The sequence below is a fragment of the Anomaloglossus baeobatrachus genome, chromosome 3 (assembly GCF_048569485.1).
Source record: "Anomaloglossus baeobatrachus isolate aAnoBae1 chromosome 3, aAnoBae1.hap1, whole genome shotgun sequence".
Taxonomy (NCBI): Eukaryota; Metazoa; Chordata; class Amphibia; order Anura; family Aromobatidae; genus Anomaloglossus; species Anomaloglossus baeobatrachus.
The window spans coordinates 82,006,326-82,026,891 of NC_134355.1; the positions used below are offsets into that span (position 1 = coordinate 82,006,326).

A 20,566-nucleotide genomic window follows, 5' to 3' on the forward strand; every position below is an offset into this window, starting at 1 on the left:
ATAACCTTGCAATGATTTTAGCAAATCTTGTATACTTTAAGCATGAATGATAATTATGTTAAGCCAACATCTAAAATGTTAAGTGTTCTTCTAAGATCCCACATTGCATATTCGATAACCTTGCATGAGCGGTACAACTTTCCAGGAAAAAATGTTGGAATCAAAACTGAATAAATGGGGGGGCCTGTAAAATTATTTCTATCTTTAAGATAGGCTATCAATAGTGATGGGGAGACTTGCAGATAACCGGGATCGGCTGGTCTAACCGGGTTTAAAAAAAACAAAACCCGGTTTCCATCCCTGGATTGGTCCCGGATATCTGACCGGATGCCGTTTACCATATAGTCTATGGTGCCATAATCCAGAGATTAAAATGGTGGTAGAAGTGACAGGGGATAGGAGCAAGTGTGCTATACTTAATGAGGCTCTTGCACAGCTGTCACTGCTTCCAGGCCGCTCATACCTTCATTGCATATGCACTGCTTTCCCTGCCCACCGGCATCTGTGATTAATTACAGTCAGATGGGCCCACACCCTGAGTGGCAGCTGACTGCTTCCAATCACGTGCGTCTATCATATTTTGATACTCAGCCATGATAAAGCCCGACAGCTGGGGGCTGCTATTCCCAGGCTGTCGGACCCATGGTTATTGGCTCCCCAGCCTAAAAATGGCAGCCTACAGCCTCTCAGAATTGTCACGTCCATTAGATGCGACAATCTCAGAATTTTGCCTGGTTCTTCCTAATTACCTTGGTGCGGTGGTAATTGGGGTAATAAGGGGTTAATAGCAGCTCACAGCTATCACTAAGCCCTAGATTACTGATGGGATGGTCTTTGAGACCCCCATTACTAATCTGTAAGTGAAAGTAAATAAACAAACACCAAAAAATCCTGTATTTGAAATAAAATACAAAAAAACACCTTCTTTCACCACTTTATTAACCCCAAAACATCCAGGTTTGACGTAATCCAAGCGAGGTCCCATGACAATTCCAGCTCTGCTTTATTACTGAAGGCACAGTGCATGATCATTGTACATGACCGTCCACTGCAGACTTCAGGCAGAGACTGAGCAGTGATCAGCAGTGACGTCACTCAGGTAAGTTGTGGGCACAGCTGGAGGTTTCAACGAACCTCTACCTGCAGGTAACCTGATCTCAGGGTACCTATATGAACTCAGTGATCCCACTTAAGGTGAATTCATTAAGTTTAATGAAATCACCTAGGTGAAATGACCTGAGGTCACAGGTGCAGGGCTATGGGAACCTCCAGCTGTGCCTGCAACTGACCTGAGTGACATCACCACTGATCGCTGCTCAGTCTCTTCCTGAAGTCCGCAGCAGTTGGTCATGTACCATGATTGCACACCATGCCTTCAATAATGTAGCAGAGCTGAAATCGTCTAGTTTCTATTAATTACCAAAGCTTGTGCTGAATGGAATAAGGGCCCTTAAAACAAATAATCAGTGGAATTGAATAATCACTGGTCTCTCTGAAAGACTTGAAATCTACATGATATCTTGTCAAATGATTAGTCAAAGCAAACCAAAGCTAAAGGATAGCGATTAGAGAACTGATGTGCAGGACCCTGGTCCATTGGCCAGGTCAACTCTCCATGGCTACCTCCTACCTTCCGGAATCCCTGATGTCTCTTCTGACATGTTGGCCCAATGTATCAATATCGTTGCGTGATGGACACAATGTCTTGTCAGGCTTACTAATAAGAAGAGGCACTTTTTCTGCTGGCAGGAAGCAGGCGGCACATAGGGCTCCCTTGCGTGGCAAGTTGCAGCTGTCCTACTAAAAGTTCTAATTGGGACTAATGAACCTGTGGTTTCAGAAATCTCTTTATCTGGATTCAGTATTTCTTGCCAAGACCTAAGTTAGCAATATACAGCCTGCAGTACTACTGCCCAGTGGAGCAATACTTAAATGGCCTATAATCCTTGTATGAAGCAATGAGAAATAACAAGATAAGAGACATTATAAATACTTAATGCTTCTGGGTCACTTTCTACTCGCAAGCAAATAATAACATAATAAAAGTGACACCTGAAGAAAAAATACTATGTATAATGCATTAAACAGATAGCAGGAGCGTAAATTAGAGAATAAAGCCATAGCAAGCTAATATCTAATAACAGCTGCCAGGCTTTTATTAAGAGACAAATAAAAGCCTATAGCAATGTTTATTCTGAAGGATTGTTACTGAACAGCTGTCATGCTAACAGAATGAAATCATTTTGTGGTGTCAGCAGTAGATGAGCTAGATCTTTATGAAGTTAAGTCAGCAGTTCATTTAACATTCAGAGAACTGGGTGTCTGTTTTACCAGAAGAACAGATTTTTATGTCACCAGGAAAAGTTGACCTACAAAATTCTAAAATAAAAATAAATTCCAATCTAACACCCCTATTCACATTATCATAAGCTTTAGTATACCCCTTCCTCAACACACATCTGCCAGGCTACCCTTCCAGTGCTCGTCAAGCTTTAGATTTATGTGCCGTATTCAGTCATATCCTGTGACTACATATGGTGTGTATGGGCAAGGCAAGTTGTCGGAACCAAATCACTGGCGATGAACACTTCTATGGCGGGGTCTCACTGGTGTATAGTGTCCAATGCGAGAGAATCGGATGTGTTATTTTAATGACACCTGGCTCGACCTCTGCTGCGAGTATGTGCCGAGTGTCATTTTCCTGCAATCCAATTCTTTCACCTGCGAGAATCAAAGCACAAGCGCGAAGAAGGAGAGCTTGGTTTCTCCATCTCTTCCACGGTCTGTCTCGGCGTATATCGTACTGCACTCATGCCACTGTATATGCAAGGGTATAACTTGATTCTCCTGGACTCCAAAATAAAATCTGTACCAGATCCCCACCTATTGTACATCATTTATTGTGGTATTACTGTCGGACTCCCAATTCAAAAGGCAACTGCTACCATTACATCCTTTGTGGCTACATTACTGCATTTGTACTGATGTACTGTATGATTTTTTTACATATCTGTTTTTTCTTCGGTTTCTCTTATTCAAGATCACTGTTAGAACTTCACTCCCTGACACATTTATAGAAAGGTTCTGATAACCCTTTTATAACGTGGTTTATCCACTTTAGACACTAAGTACCCAATTCATCAACACCAACACAAACTTTCTTAGAAATTGACCACATTATTTTGCGACTGTGAGAAGCAAACATTTATTCCTCATATACAAAATATTTAAAAAGAGATGACAAACCTAAAAATCAAAACAATATTAACAATGCTGGATACAAAAGTAAAAAAGATGATCTAGAGCAGGGGTCTCAAACACGCGGCCCGCGGGCCGCATGCGGCCCTTCAGGTGGCTTCTTGCGGCCCGCAGGCCCGTGGACCTGGTAAAGATGGCGGCCGGTGCAGGGGCCGCAGCTGCCAGTTATTTATTTCAGCCTACAGTTTTGTCTTTGCCGCGCACAGTGAAGTTCTCACTGCAGAACGCAATAACAGCCGCCTGCCAATCAGAGGCAAGCACCTGCTGTATATGACCTCAGATGCTTGCCTGTGATTGGCCAGTGGCTGTTGTGCAGTGAGAACTGCTTTGCACGCGCCGGCCGAAAGTTCAGCGGTGACAGCAGCTGTGATCATTACCGGGTCCACGTGCCTGCGTGCTGCTGACAGCAGGTGAGAAGAATGTTTTTGTGTGTGTGGGGTTCTGTGTTGCTGGCTGAGGCTGCAGTGTGTGTGTGGCATGCCGTGTGTGTGTGGTTCTGTTGCTGGCTGAGGCTGCAGTGTGTGTGTGTGTGTGTGTGTGTGTTTGTTTGTTTGTTAGCTGAGGCTTCACCGAGTCCACGTGCCTGCATGCCGCTGACAGCAGGTGAGAAGAATGTGTGTGTGTGTGTGTTAGCTGAGGCTGCACAGGGTGGGGGTGGTGGTGTGAGCTGATGAGGCTGCACAGGGTGGGGGTGGTGGTGTGAGCTGATGAGGCTGCACAGGGTGGGGGTGGTGGTGTGAGCTGATGAGGCTGCACAGGGTGGGGGTGGTGGTGTGAGCTGATGAGGCTGCACAGGGTGGGGGTGGTGGTGTGAGCTGATGAGGCTGCACAGGGTGGGGGTGGTGGTGTGAGCTGATGAGGCTGCACAGGGTGGGGGTGGTGGTGTGAGCTGATGAGGCTGCACAGGGTGGGGGTGGTGGTGTGAGCTGATGAGGCTGCACAGGGTGGGGGTGGTGGTGTGAGCTGATGAGGCTGCACAGGGTGGGGGTGGTGGTGTGAGCTGATGAGGCTGCACAGGGTGGGGGTGGTGGTGTGAGCTGATGAGGCTGCACAGGGTGGGGGTGGTGCTGTGAGCTGATGAGGCTGCACAGGGTGGGGGTGGTGGTGTGAGCTGATGAGGCTGCACAGGGTGGGGGTGGTGGTGTGAGCTGATGAGGCTGCACAGGGTGGGGGTGGTGGTGTGAGCTGATGAGGCTGCACAGGGTGGGGGTGGTGGTGTGAGCTGATGAGGCTGCACAGGGTGGGGGGGTGGTGTGGGCTGATGAGGCTGCACAGGGTGGGGGGGGGGTGTGTGTGTGAGAGCTGATGAGGCTGCACAGGGTGGGGTGTGTGTGTGTGTGTGTGTGTGTGTGAGCTGATGAGGCTGCACAGGGTGGGGTGTGTGTGTGTGTGTGTGAGCTGAGGCTGCAGAGGATGGGGGGGGTGTTAGCTGAGGCTGCACAGGGTGGGTGTGTGTGTGTGTGTGTGTGTGTGTGTGTGTGAGCTGAGGCACATTGCTACAAGGGGACAAGGATGCACACATTTTTACAGAATGGGAAACAAGATGGGGCACATTACTACAAGATGTTGGCCAAAATTACTATGCGGTGGTTATTGTAAAACTGTATTACTTATAAAAAGGGGAAAAAATGTAAAAAAAAGTATGTATGTATGTATGTGTATATATTGTGAGGTAGCGTCGTCGGCTGTGCTGCAGAAGACACGGGATCCAGGCACCAAGGTTCACAGCACACGGTTTATTATCCAAAGAAAAGTCCATAATAGTACATATGTGCCTTTCCGGCAGAGAACTCAGGGAGATGTGATCACTCCCTCACACCCGGCACACCTGCCCTCGTTCCTGTTTCCTTTTAACCCTTCCTTAAGCCTGTAGGGAAACAGGATTAACCCTGGAGTGGAGTTATTTTCTATCATGGAGTGAGCACAACCGGGGCGAGACATACCGGCCGTCATAGATAACCCCGGTCACAGTCTCACAATATATATATATATATATATATATATTACACACTACACATTTGTTATAATGGACAAATGAAAAATGTTCAAAAACAGTGATTCAAGGGTGTATAGAGAGAAAAAATGGTACCACTACCAATGTCACTTTGTCCTGAAAGGAATGCGGCCCCTCAAATTATTTTTTTCCTGTGTGCGGCCCATACACCCAGCCGAGTTTGAGACCCCTGATCTAGAGTCAATCTCATTGGAAGCCAGCCAGTCCATCACTATTTGTTAAGAGTGGTAGTACACCAGTTAAACCCCATAAAAAGCCACCAGCTAAGTACTCCATTTGACTCTGCAGCTACTCACTCAGCTGCAGCTACTCACAAAGATGGCCACATGCTGGACCTCATCTTGACTCTCCTCTGTTTCCTATCCAACCTCTCAAACTCACCACTCCCACTGTCTGACCACAATCTACTCACATTCTCTTCCCTTTCTTGTCCAAGTACACAACCCTCCCCTCCACAAACTTTCATACCCACACAGAAAAGTCAAACACCTTGATTTAGATTCACTTTCTCAGTCCCTTCTCCCTCTTGCAGATGTTGCACGATGCAGATGCTGCTCCCACTTTATATAACACCACAATCTCTGCAGCTCTCAGATCGGCTGCTCCCCTCATGCATATCAAAACTTGCAGGATCAACAGGCCAGTTTGGCACACAAACCAGACTGAAGAACTGAGACAGGCCTCCAGGATTGCTGAGCGGAGATGGAAGAGGTCTCATTCACCCAAGCACTTCATCACATAAGAACAGTACCTCACCACTTGCAAGTCTGGACTCAGTGTTGCAAAGCAAACCTACTTCTCATCATTCATATCCTCCCTATCCCACAACCCTAAACAGCTATTCAACACATTCAACTCTCTTCCGTCCCCTGGCACCACCTCACTCTCCTCTCATCTCATCTGAAGACTTTGCTTTTTTCTTCAAACAGAAAATTGACAATATCAGAACAAGCTTTGGATCAGAGTCCCTGCAGCCCCTCCACATAACTACTTAGCCCTCTTCCTCCAAATCCAGTTTCTCCACCATAACAGAAGATCATCTTTCCTCTCTACTCTCAAAATCACATCTCACCACCTGTCCACTTCAGCCGCTCCCATCCCACCTCATCCCCAATTTCACCACAGTCTTCATCCCATCCCTAAGCCATCTCTCAAACTTACCACTAACAACTGGTGTATTCCCTTCATGCTTTAAACACACCTCCATCACACCCATCCTCAAAAAGCCCTCCCTTGACAATTCCTCAGAGTCAAAATTTTGCCCCATATCACTTCAACTCTATACCTTCAAACTACTAAAAAAGCATGTTCATCTTGAACTGTCCTCCCACCTCTCTTCCTGCTCACTCTTTGACTGGCTACAATCTGGCTTCCGACTGCCTCATTCCACTGAAAATGCCCCAAATAAAAAGTCACCAATGACCTACTAACTGCCAAAGCCAAGGGACACTACTCTGTCCTCCTCCTCCTGGACCTGTTTCCTGCCTTCAACACAGTAGACCATTCCCTTTTACTACAGATTCTCTCATCTCTGGGCATCACAGGCTTGGCCCTATCTTAGATCTTTTCATACCTAACGAACCAAACTTTCAGCGTCTACCACTCTCACACAACTTCCTCAACTTGCCCCCTATCTGTCGGTGTCCCCAAGGCTCCGTTCTTGGACCACTGCTGTGTTTATCTACACCTTCGACAGCTCATCGAGTCCCACAGCTTTCAGTATTACCTCTACACTGATGATACGCAGATCTACCTCTCTGGACCGGAGATCCCCTCCTTACTAACCAGAATCCCACAATGTCTGTCTGCTATTTCATCCTTTTGCTCTGCTCGATTTCTAAAACTGAACATGGACAAAACAGAATTCTTTATTTTTCCTCCTCATTCAACTCCCCCAACTGACCTATCCATCAAAGTCAATGGCTGCTCACTCGCCCCAGTCTCATGCGCTCTTTGCCTGGGGGTAATTCTAGACTCTGCTCTTTCCTTCAAGCCACACATCCAAACCCTCTTCACCTCCTGCCGCCTCCAACTCAAAAATATTTCCCGGATTCGTGCATTCTTTTCCCAAGAAGCTGCAAAAACCCTAGTGCATGCCCTTATTATCTCTTGCTTGGACTATTGCAACTCCCTGCTCTGTGGCCTCCCTTCTAACAGTCTTGCACCCCTATAATCTATTCTAAATTATGCTGCCCAATTAATCTACCTGTCCCCCTGCTGCTACACAACCTCTCCTCTGCCAATCTCTTCACTGGCTTCCCATTGCCCAACGACTCCAGTTCAAAACCCTAACCATGACATACAAAGCCATCCACAACCTGTCTCCTCCTTACATCTGTGACCTAGTCTCCCGGTACTTACCTGCATGTAACCTTCGATCCTCACCAGATCTCCTTCTCTAGTCTCCTCGTATTTATCCCATCCAAGATTTCTCCCGTGCCTCCCCCATACTCTGCAATGCTCTGCCACAACATATCAGACTCTTGCCTACGTTGACAAGCTTCAAAAGGAACCTGAAGACCCACCTCTTCTGACAAGGCTACAATTTGCCGTAACCCTCAGTCCGCTACAGCGCCGCATGACCATCTCCACCTTCACCTCCTGTATCCTCACCCAACCCTTGTAGACTGAGCCCTTGTGGGCAGGGTCCTCTTTCCTCCTGTACCTGTCTGTGCCTTGTTTTGTTTATGATTATTGTATTTGTCCCTATTATGTGTATCCCTTTTCACATGTACCAATGGCATTATAATAAAAAATAATATTAAGAAAAACATACAAACTCCAGACAGCACTTACCTTAGTTGGAGTTCATCTCAGAACCCAAGCACTTCAAGGAAACAATGCTCATCACTATCTCCACCAAAGACCTGGATTCTTATCTGATTAGTAACAACAGCTACTTAAAGTTTTGATGTTCTACACTTCTCAAAAATTGGCAGCCTAAAAGTCTTAATCCATTTCATCCTGTGATCATCTGCTTTTATTGTATATAAGTCTGACCTAAAGACGTTATCTCAGACTTATTAAGCTGGGACCCTCAGAGAGCAGGAAAATGAAGCGCCTTAAGATGAGCCATATTTGATTGGTCCAACATCCAGCCCATCTTACATTAGGTCATCAATAGTTGATCGGTGGGGTCTACTTTCTAAAATGTTTAGTGGCCAGGAGGGGACACAACACTTAACCAAGCACAAGTCATAATTTTATTTACAAATACGAAAATTGGGGAAGCAACAGATGAAATGGATGAAAAAAATGTTATAAAGGATTTAACATATGATTATTACAGTAGGAAGGTAGATCAGTAGTTTTCAGCAGTTAATGGTGTGTTGGATAGTACATGGACATCTTTAGGTAATATTGTTCTGTGACTAATCATGCAGAATAGAGTTGGTGCGAATCGATTCGCAGGACCCGCTCCATTGGCCATGTGAGTAATCTGTGACCTCTAGATTGGAGCCCTAAGAACAGGCCTTCTGCCTCTACCACGTCGATATCGTGCGAGGACATCTAATTAAAATAAGAGCTGTGAATGCCACCAGGTAGCCGGAAACTCTGGGACTACCGTCTAGTGGCCGCTCAATTTTTCGCAATTTTATTTGATGTCAAGTCTACAGGAGAGCCATGAACACCCACAACAGTTTATATTCTGCCGACCTTGAATAAACCAAAAAACAATAAAGTGGAAATGACTTGTGCTTAGTTGGGTGATTTACACCGACTCTCGTGCGGAAGGATAACAATTTGAATGTTACATGCCCTTCCTACTGTCATCTTCTAGAGACATAGAAATTCCTCATTTATTGAGAAAATTGTCTGTTATTAAGGTAATCCATGCTGATAACAAAAATTGAGCTCAGAAATGTCATGTTTTTGGCCACATTTAGAAGGTAGATTGTACTTGTATAGCGGCTACTTGACATAATGAATCACGTTTGAAATTTTACATCAAAGGGAATATATGCTTTAAGCAAAAGACTTGAATTTCTGAAATAGGCCCTTCTGCACACCCACATAGTGTTCTTTACAGTCCATAAATTATCTTTATTTTGTACAATCTGTATGTAGGTTGTGGTTTCTTGTTTAAAGATTGCAGGCTGTGCTGTTCTATAATAACCAATTTACTCGTGAAATTGTAAAAAGAAATAAACACTTGGAGTGGTAAAGAAAAAAGCCTCAAAAACTAGATTCTAAGGGTACTTTCACACTTGCGTTTATTTCCTTCCGTTACAATCCGCCCTTTTGGAAAACAGCGGAATCCATTAACGGATTCCGCTGTTTCCCATAGACTTGTATGGGTGACGGATTGTACCAAAAGGACCTGCTTTGCTTCCGCTGGGCGACGCTCCGTTGCTTCCGCCCAGCGGGAGGAACGCAGCATGTAACGTTATTTTGAGCAGCGGAATCCTCTGGATTTCACTGCGCATGCTCTTTTTTTTAAGTCAAACTTTATTTTGGCTTGCGCTGGCCGAACGCTCAGCTGAGCAACCGGCCGCCAGCATGCCCGGCCGCCGGCAAGTCACAGCGCTCAGCTGAGCGCCCGCCTGCCAGCATGCCCGGGCGCCGGCAAGTGACAGCGCTCAGCTGAGCGCCCGGCCGCCGGCATGCCCGGCCGCCGACAAGTGACAGCGCTCAGCTGAGCGCCCGCCCGCCGGCATGCCCGGGCGCCGGCAAGTGACAGCGCTCAGCTGATCACCCGGCGGTCGGCTACTGGGAGCGATCAGCTGATCACCCGGCGGCCGGCTACTGGGAGCGATCAGCTGATCACCCGGCGGCCGGCTGCAGGGAGCGATCAGCTGATCACCCGGCGGCCGGCTACTGGGAGCGATCAGCTGATCACCCGGCGGCCGGCTGCAGGGAGCGATCAGCTGATCACCCGGCGGCCGGCTACTGGGAGCGATCAGCTGATCACCCGGCGGCCGGCTACTGGTAGCGATCAGCTGATCACCCAGCGGCCGGCTGCAGGGAGCGATCAGCTGATCACCCAGCGGCCGGCTACTGGGAGCGATCAGCTGATCACCCAGCGGCCGGGTGCAGGGAGCGATCAGCTGATCACCCGGCGGCCGGCTACTGGGAGCGATCAGCTGATCGTTCACAATAGTCTGCCGCTGGTAAAACTGTAAAAAAACAAAAAAAAAACAAAACGAATTGCGTTGTTTTGCAGCATCCGTTGCATCCGTTGTGCCACTATATGCAACACATCCGTTGCATCCGTTACACAACGCAATGCAACGGATACCGTTCAACGCAAGTGTGAAACTAGCCTAAGAAGTTTCTTCAACGATTGTATACATGTTGCCAAACAAAATTATTTGTCAAAGACATTTACAGTGAATTTACATATTCAGTGAATATAATAATGCAGCATTGTGCACAAAAGAAATATCAAAGTACTGATTATTTTTTTTAATGATTTTTTTAAAATTTTGAAATATAATTCAACCAATTAATATATAGCATCTTGAGAGAAGGATAGACACCCAGAGTCCTCCTGTAACGTCATTCAAGAAATAAATCATCATATTACTGTGACCTAAATTTCCATAGTTTCACTCACTGCTCTTACAGTAAAGAATCATTTTTATTTTTATTCTAACTAATGCACATAGGTTTAAACAAGTAAATTAAATTGCTTTATAATATGTACTCCTCAATATTGAAATTGCAACACCACAAAAGTGCAATACAAGGTAATATTATGGTACCGTGTTAGCCAGAAAAATCAATCGAAATACTATGTCCCAAGAATGACATAAGTATTTTAGGAGTGATACCTTTATAGACTAACCAGAAAAATTACCGTATTTTTTGGACTATAAGACGCACTTTTTTCAACCCAAATGTTGGGGGAAAGTGGGGTGTGTGTCTTCTAGTCTGAATGTAGGGCATGGCTGCGGGGAATGAGGGTGCTGCAGTGGAGCGGGTCATCGGCGTCATGCGCAGGCTGTAGTAGCGCCTACTATGACCACGTGGGCCCACTCATTTCATATGCATGCATCCTCCCACTGAACATCTCTCAGCGCTGAAGCCGGCGCTGACAGGTGGGCGGGAGGATGTGCGGGGGGCCCACGTGATCACCCCTGTCAACTACAGCCTGGAGTGATCATGTGCGGCTATATTCACTGCCCCCCGCGCAGCATCATCAGCGCAGGGGCAGTGAATAAGTAAGGTATACTCACCGGTCACCGTTCCCTGCAGCATCGCGATGACCACCTGTCTGCCGGCCCGCTGATGTGTGTGGAGAGCGGTGCGCATAGCGATGTCATCCCTGTGCGTACCGCTCTCCACACACATCAGCGAACGGCAGACAGGAGGTCATCGTGATGCTGCAGGGAATGGTGACCAGCTCCACACAGGTCAGCAGCGTTGCTGCTGACACAGACAGGAAGACGAGCGATGCTGAGTGGAGTGAGGAAAGGTGAGTATAAACGTTTATTGTTTTGTGTGACGCAGAATGCGGGCCATATAGTAGGATGGGGGTATTTATCAGGATGGGGGTATATAGCAGGATGGGGGCTATACCAGGATGAGGGACATATATACAAGGATGGGGATCATATACAAGGCAGAAGAATCATTACCAGGATGGGGTACCTTAATAGAGAATTTGGGGACATTACCCCCATAACAGTGTCAGCAGCAGATCCTCGCCCCATAACAGTGTGTCATGACCACATTTTTTGCTTAAAATTTCATTTTCCTTTTTTCCTCCTCTAAAAACAGGGTATGCCTTATGGTCCAAAAAATACAGTATTTTATCAAGCTTTCAGAGCATCAAGGCTCCTTCTTCAGGCTAATGAGAACACCACAAAAGGAAAGTCGTGGAATTATAAAAATCCACAAGCTTGATAGACATACTAATGATGTGGATATGATGAAAGAATGAAAACACATTTTTCAAAATATCTTGATTTGTTCAATATCAAGCATGAATGCCATGTGCAAAAATACATACACTTACACGCCTTTGCTGCTATTGATGAGATTATTAATGGTTGTCTGAAAAACGTTCTGCCATGGTAAATGCACTTGTGTACAGAAATCATCAAAAACCGCTTCTGGCAGCCCCTTTTGCTATTTCCAACTAATGATGTCCCAGATGTGCTAGAAGGGAGACAAGTCCAGAGACTATGCAGTTGATGGTAGCACATGTAGCCATCCAGGCTGCTCATAGTTGCACCAGCAACATATGTCCTTCTGTAATTGTATTGATAAACGGCTCTTGGGACACTGGAGAAATGGTCATACCATGGTTTCTACAACCAAATCAATGTAACACCAAACTTTTTCGGTACCTGAAATGAGGACAAGAGGAGTCTGGCTACCATACATTATGCCATCTCACACCATAATCCTTGGAGAAAATTAAGGCGGGCTTTACACGTTGCGACATCGGTAACGATATATCGTCGGGGTCACGTCGTTAGTGACGCACATCCGGCGCCGTTACCGACATCGCAGCATGTAAATCCTAGGAGCGACGATCACTGATCGCAAAAACGTCAAATATCGTTGATCAGTGACACGTCGCTCTTTTTCATAATATCGCTGCTGCTGCCGGTACGATGTTGTTTGTCGTTCCTGCAGCACCACACATCGCTGTGTGTGAAGCCGCAGGAACGACAAACATCTCTTTACCTGCCTCCTCCGCCAATGTGGAAGGGAGAAGGTGGGCGGGATGTTATGTCCCACTCATCTCCGCCCCTCCGCTTCTATTGGCCGGCCACTTAGTGATGTCGCGGTAACGCCAAACGCACCTCCCCCTTGAAGAAGGGATTGTTCGGCGGTCACAGCGACGTCGCCGACCAGGTATGTGCGTGTGAAGCTGCCGTAGCGATAATGTTCACTACGGCAGCAATCACCACATATCGCATATGCGACGGGGGCAGGTGCTATCGCAATTGCTAGTGATGCGCAGCGTGTAAAGCCTGCCTTAGTGTCTCGCTACCTCAGGAATGCCTCTTCATACCATTCCTATGTGGTGTTGTCAAGGAGTGGCACATAGTGATCCATTCTGTACTGCAAGTGAAATTAGACTTCACATACCAAGCATAAGGCATCAAACAGTGTTTACACAAACCATCACAAGGCTATTGCATGGCATTGGGCTATGAGCCAAAAGTTCAGCTACAGTTGTTCAGTTGATCTCATGCCAATGCTGTCAAAGGCTATCATGATGTAGAACAAATTGGTATTAAGCCTTGTGCGCACACTGCATTTTTACCCGCGGTTTTGCTGCAGAAATTTCTTGAGAAATGTTTGTAACCTTTCTGCACACATTTCCCAGCAAAGCCTATGGGAAAATAAAATAGCTGTGCGCACACTGCATTTTTTTTTCTCAAGAAAATTCTTTCTGCAGAATTTCTTGAAAAAATTTCTTGAGAAAATGTGCATGTCACTTCTTTTCCGCAGGTACCTGCGGTATTTCACTCCATTCACTGTAATGTAATCGCGAAATAACGCGGGTATACCGCAGGTAGCAAATTAGGTGCGGTATACCCGGTATAGCCGCGGTTTACCTGCGGTAATGTTCATCACAGCCTGTGTTTTGCAGGGAAGTGATGTCATTATGACAGGAAGAGGAAGCTGAGCAGAGTAAACACACACACATCACAGACATAGAACACACACATATCGCACTCACACACAAACATAGACATATAGAATACACAAATACACATAGAAATCAAACATACATATTACAAAAAAAAGCGTGTGCTCCACCGTATTTTTACCGTCCAGCCGAGGTAAACACACAGCGGCGGCCCGGTATTCTCAAGCTGGGGAGGGCGAGGGCCATGGTTAATGCCCCCCCCTTCCCGCAGCCGAGAATATCAGCCCGCAGCTGCCCCGGGACTGTCGCATCCATTATGCGACAGTCCCGGAGTGTCCCCAGCTCTTCCCGATTGCTGTGATGCGGTGGCAATTGGGGTAATAACGAGTTAATGGCAGCGCATCGCCGCCACTAAGTCCAGGCTTAATCATGGCAACGTCTATGAGACAGCTTTCATGATTAACCTGTAAGTAAAGTGAACACACACCGAAAAATCCTTTATTTTAAATAAAACACAAAAAAGCCCCCTCTTTCGCCCGTTTTTTAACCCCCCCCAACACACAGCTGCGGCGTAATCCACGCAGGTCTCACGACGCTTGCATCCAGCTGCGACTGACACATACACCATGCAGCCTCGCAACGAGCCTGTAGGGGTAACTACAGGTCATTTCTCACTGCCGGTAATGTGAACACACTACCACTCGGGAGAACTGCAGCGTGTCGATTGTTGATTGATCTGTCCTCTATCTATCTATGCCTCTATCTATCTATTCTTCTGTCTATTTATCTCTTTATCTACTATCTATCTATCTACTATCTATCTCAGAAGGAAATTACTTTTTTTTTCTTCCCAATGTGCTTTATTGCATTGAATGCATTAAAACACATGTACCAACCCACGGCAATACCATGGCAATACCGCGGTAAAACTGCAGGTGTGTTATAACCGTGGTTTTTGCCGCAGGTGCGGTATTCTGCCACAGGGTGCGGATTTTTCTTAAGAAAAATCCATTTTCTAGTGCACACATAGCCTTAAAGAGGAGGTTCTCTACTTGGACAACCATTTCTCCATCCCTGTGTTTCCCACCCAACAAAACACCATCACCTATACTCACTTCCGGTGTCAGCACAGCCTCTCCCAGGCATTTTGCAGTGTTGGTAGATCCCGCGATTCCTGTGACCAATCAGTACAGGATTCAAATTCTCTTCCGTTGGACAAATGAAAACATTTGGGGAAAGTGAGAGCAACCACAGTTTTCTTCACGTGAGAGGCTGAGAGTATTGCATGTTGCTGGTACTGCTATGAGCAGTCTGTGTGGCCTAAACATGCTATTATGGTTTGCAACATGTTCGGACTTGTCTCCCTTTGAGCACATCTAGGACATCATTGATTGGATATTGCAAAGGTAGCTTCCAGCACCTGATCTTGATGATGCGTGCAAATGCATTTGGTGCTCATTTTTGATACTGAATATCGAGATATTTGGAAAAATTGTTTCTATTTTTTCATGATTTGCCTATGATCAACATTTCTACCAATCTCCTGATTTAGATTACTCAATGAATTTTCTTTTTTGGTGTTGCAATTTGAACATTGAAGAGATATAATCCACATGCATATGACTCCATGACTGAAAGTTTGTCCAAATTGAACAAAATTGAAAAAGTTTAAAGGAATCATCTTATCTATACAACCAATACAACTGACTGTAGCATCCCAACACCATATTTGCAACTGTCAGAGATTTGCCATCATGGACAATATAACTGAAAAATTTACATGGTATGTATACCCTCTTTTTCAAGACCCTCCACCCACCCTACACATCATTTTATTCACCCCTTTAATATGTGTGAAGACTCTAGGTCTCTGATGATGGTGTAAGAGGGTGATAGGCCCGTGTGCCTCATTGTGCTATAATAATGTGAGTTGCATTGCTGTATATAAAGTGGCTATGCCTAATGTGTCAATGTGGCCATCTAGTCGCCAGTTTAGGTATTGTTCACTAGTAAAGAGGTAAGGTGTTGCCTTGCAATAGGGAGGGTGAAACAGCAAACAGTTAAGTGCTGTGGGAAGCCCACAGTGAGAGGAGGCAGCGGCAGGTACAACCGGGCTTGATCCAAGCCTGAGGAGTAGCGTAGCAGAGTAAATGAAAGTAAGACGTAGAGCAAACTGTAACTGGAAGAGGTATAGCTAGATGTGTGCAAGCCATCTAGATACCTGAGGCTGAAGAAAGTGGGTATTTGTAGCAGAGTGAATTCGACTGAACCCTCTGGGTACCTCAGAGATTCCGTAGCATGTGGGAAGGACTCCAGCGCAAGATGGGAAAACCGATCACCCCTATTCCACAGTAGTGAGTACCAGGCACAAATCCGAGTTTCTGGGTTGTAACTGACTTCAATGGTACCAATCCTAGAGTGAAGGTCTGGCATACACTTGGGTGAATAAGTTAACTTGGAATCACCAGCAGACTTACTTTGTCCAGCGTTGTTAGTATCTGGTCTTTGTGAGTGAGATGCAACCATGGCCGTGTGCGACTCTATGAATTTGAGTGGAATTGTGGTGTCAAAGAATGTGAAAGGAAACGTTGAAACAGCAGTAGTACCAGGAACTATGGAACAGTCTGCAGTCAAAGTGTGCTTTGAAGGCGAATGTACCATACCTACATTCTTTGTCTTGTGCCCACAGTAATGATGTGACAGAAATACTGTACGTAACTGTTAGTTAAGGACTGTTGAAAAAGAAACCAGAATCTGTGTCCGTGAATTCCCGGCGGAAGAATCCTGGTATACACTAGGGCCTAATCACAAGTATGGCTTCCACACACAGTCCACAGACCCCACCAGGAGTCCCGTCACCAGGGCCTTCCTCCTTGCTCTGTCGAGAGTACCAGGGCATGGGCCACCGATGGAGGCCTTCTGTGCAGAAGTAGAAGAAGCCCCTCGCCCATGACTACTACAGCGCTGCATCCGCCACCCCTCTACAATGGCATAAGCTAGCATAACATATGAAATCTTATGGATGTGCTATGCTTCAGTGGTCCTTTGATGATTTGGCAACTCTTCTGTAAGGGCTCATTCACATGCAAACTTTTTCCATGTACAAGTAAAACGGATTGATAATTTTGATCAGAGTGTCATTTTTTTTTCTCGTATGTGGAGAAATTAGAAAGAAAGTTTCTCCACCTACTTCTTTCTGACAGTTCATTAATTGGCACCGCACTCAATAGTCCCTTGGAAGAGTTGGCAAGTATGCAAAATAATGGAACTCTTAATTTTACCTGCAGAGAATGGGAGACTATATAACATACAGTGTGTCCACCCATATCCTGTCCACCGCCATTAACTTGAGAACAGCGGCAGCTATAGGAATAGAAGTGGTGTCTAGGTATAGTAAAGTAGCCATGCGCTACGCAATGAAATCACCTATAGTGCCACCTGGGGGAAAACAACAGAATTAGCATTTTTATCTCGAAAGCAGAACGAGATAGAGAAAAAAAGTGAATTACAAAGTTGTATGGCATCATCAATTCAATACGAATCGACACCTTGCATACAGAAATGCTATGATTGGAACGCGTAAAACTCACAAGGCTGCGGATGTGAAGCGATACCTCATGGAGACCTTCCTACGAGTCATTGGGTATGATGGCTGTGTGGAGTGGTCTCCACGCTCACCTGACCTGACCCCATTGGATTTCTTTCTGTGAGGTCACATCAAACAGTAGGTGTATGCGACCCCTCCACCAACATTGCAGGACCTATGACGACGTATCACAGATTCTTGTGTAAACGGGTCACCTACCATATTGCACAACGTGCAGCAAGATACAGTATGCTGTGCAGAGTCCAGATGTGCATTGCAGCTGACGGTGGCCACTTTGAGCATCAAACTTAAATGAGCGCCATATGCATGACCAGCATTCAATGTTTTGGGGGGGTCATGGGATTCATATCATAGCATTTCTGTATGAAAGGTGTCGATTCATATTGAATTGATGATGCCCTACAATTTTTTAATTCACTTTTTTTCTCTATCTCGTTCTGTTTTTGAGATAAAAATGCTAACTCCGTTGTTTTCCACCAAGCGGTGCTATAGGTGGATTCATTGCGTAGTGCATGGATACTTTATTTATACCTAGACACCACTTGTATGCCTATAGCTGCCGCCGTTCTCAAGTTAATGGCGGTGGACAGGATATGGGTGGACACAGTGTATAGTTGCACTGTGTCCACCAGTGGGTCTTTGCTATGGTTCACAGATGAAGATCCTATCATATATTTATGGGGCATGTGTACAGGGATCATTCAGATCAAAGAATAGATGATGTAAGGGAATCTTATCTGAAAGTTTTCACTAAGATGGTTTATATATTCATAAGAGAAATGTAATTTGGTTCTGTTTACAAAGTATTTCATGTGCTCAGAAAATTGGGCTCCAAAGGAGCGGATTTGGACTAATTTGTAGACATGAAAAATTCATGAAAAACAAGAAGATTCCAACTCCGGAGCAGATCGGTTCTTTCATTAATGTGGTACTAATTACATTGATTTTCTAGTCCTTTGAAAAGACATGTTTTCATTTGGAATTAATACTATAATGTATTGTTTTGTATTATAGTGCTACAAATAATTACAATGCATATCTTGGCTGTTTTGGGGCATTACCATTTTATTCCTTATACATTAAAAAAGATCCTCGCAGGGACATTTTCTGTTTAATTAAAGATATGAACAACAAGTAGTATTTAATTTGATGCTTCAGAGAACTTTGAGTTGAAGATAAATAGGCTTAATAAGTCCCAAGATGCACATAAAGTTATTTTTGGCTAAATCTTGCAATCCGCAACTAACCCAAAGACATTAATTCTAGAAATAGCAAGAAGACAGGAAATAAATTGTGGGTTCTTTTGCCTCTCTCTGTGCACTAAGTATTAAAGTAAAATTGTGCGGCTTTTATTTTATTTTTTTTAAATACCACACTCTTTTAGTTTGATTAATGTAACAGAATATTATAGAGATAAAATATAAGAGGATTTTAAGGAAAAGCCTTTGAAGCTTGTTTTATACATTGAAATGGTAACAGGATTTTAAAATTTTGAATTTCAGGCTCGATATTTCACCCATCCACTATAACGTGAGACTACCTTCATTTTATGTTCATTTTATACACCATCATCTTGGATATCTGATATATGAATTTGAAAAACTGCTATTTAGCATGTGATTAGTTATGCAGATTATTTTCATGTTACTGCATTGTTACTGTTTTGCTTCTAAAAAATCTAGATTTTTATTTTTATGATTTTGTTAGTATTTTGTAAATCTGCCTTTTTAATTTTCAACACTGTAAATTTGATCCCGGGTCTCTTCTACGCGTTCCCAATGTTGGTTCATACTGGTCAACTCATTTGGGTATGTATACTGCTTTTTCTTCAACTATACCCACAAGTGTTTGATTGAGTTGAGGTCTGGAGACTGTGGGGGCCAATCCAGCACCTCTACTTCATTGTCAATAACCGTATCTTCTCCAATCTTGAAGTATACGTAGGGTCGTTGTTCTGCTGGAACACCATGTCGTCCTTTTCCTACCCATAGTACTCGAGTACAAAGTAAATCGTCTTGTAGGATACTCACACATAGCTCAGTATTGAGACCACCATCCATCCTGGTCAATTATCCAAAGCCTTTGGCTGTGGAACAACACCTTGTTATTAGGCTTCCTCCACCAAACTTGACAGTTCCTGCAATTTCTTGATCCTATAGCCCTTTTTCCCTTATTTCTTCCAGATTCATTTGCACCCATCAGAGCCTAGTCTACTGACTTTCGTCTCATCATTCCAAATTACCCATTTCAAATCTTCTACTGTCCACTTTTTGTACTTTCTTTTGCAACTTGACGCTCCTGATTAGGATATTGAAGTTAAGGCTTCTTCATCTTGTTTCAAGCCACCATTCCACACTTGTTTAATGTGCATTACATGGTGCTTGCATGGACATCTGTGATCTCACCATTAGGGAGCATACGAGCCATCTCCACTACTGCATTTGTTGTGCCAGAACTGGTAAACCTCGTGATGAGCAGATTTGTTCACTCTGATATTTTGCAAAATGAAGTCCATCTATCCACCTCTTGGCTTTTGAGTGAATAGATGGACTTCATTTTGCATTCTTCCAATTATCATGACACTCACATGATGCAGTTCAGCAATTTTCCTGCCCAAGAGACAGCTACCAATGAATTGGATTATGCTGTTTCTCTTTTCTTGGGAAATCTTCATGTGTCACTCTACCAGATGGATGGGGAAAGAGGGACAAAGACCCACTGCTTCAGAACTAATTTGAGAGGAGAGTGACTAAGTTCCTACCTATTCTTCACCAGAGCTTTTGACGGTGATGTTGGACTTGCCTAATGAAAGACACCAAGTATCACTCCAGGCCAGCTCCTGGTTGTTGCGCTCTATCAAGGGAACTAGTCAGCACAAGGCAAGATAAGAGGAAGGGATAAACTGCCACTAGAGAAGTATAGCGTGGAACAATCCCAAACACCCTGAGCAACTCTGAGCTCTCAGACTTCCCGAACTGCCCAATTAGTGACTTCCATTGGGGTTTAGGTCAAGTTTGGTTCCCAAACCAAACTTAAAGTTCGTCTGACCCCACCTAGCCAAATTAACATGGTCTGCTCATCTCTAATTACTAATCCAGGGCTTCGTGGCAGCTATGATTTTTTTGACAAATCA

The 20,566-nt window shown here is 44.8% G+C and overlaps 1 protein-coding gene across 2 annotated transcripts in view; it reads right to left on the reverse strand.

The window, feature by feature from the left end:
* The window catches only part of MACROD2 (mono-ADP ribosylhydrolase 2), a 2,939,506-nt gene that overhangs the window by 659,179 nt on the left and 2,259,761 nt on the right, over positions 1-20,566 (reverse strand). The window lies entirely within an intron of this gene.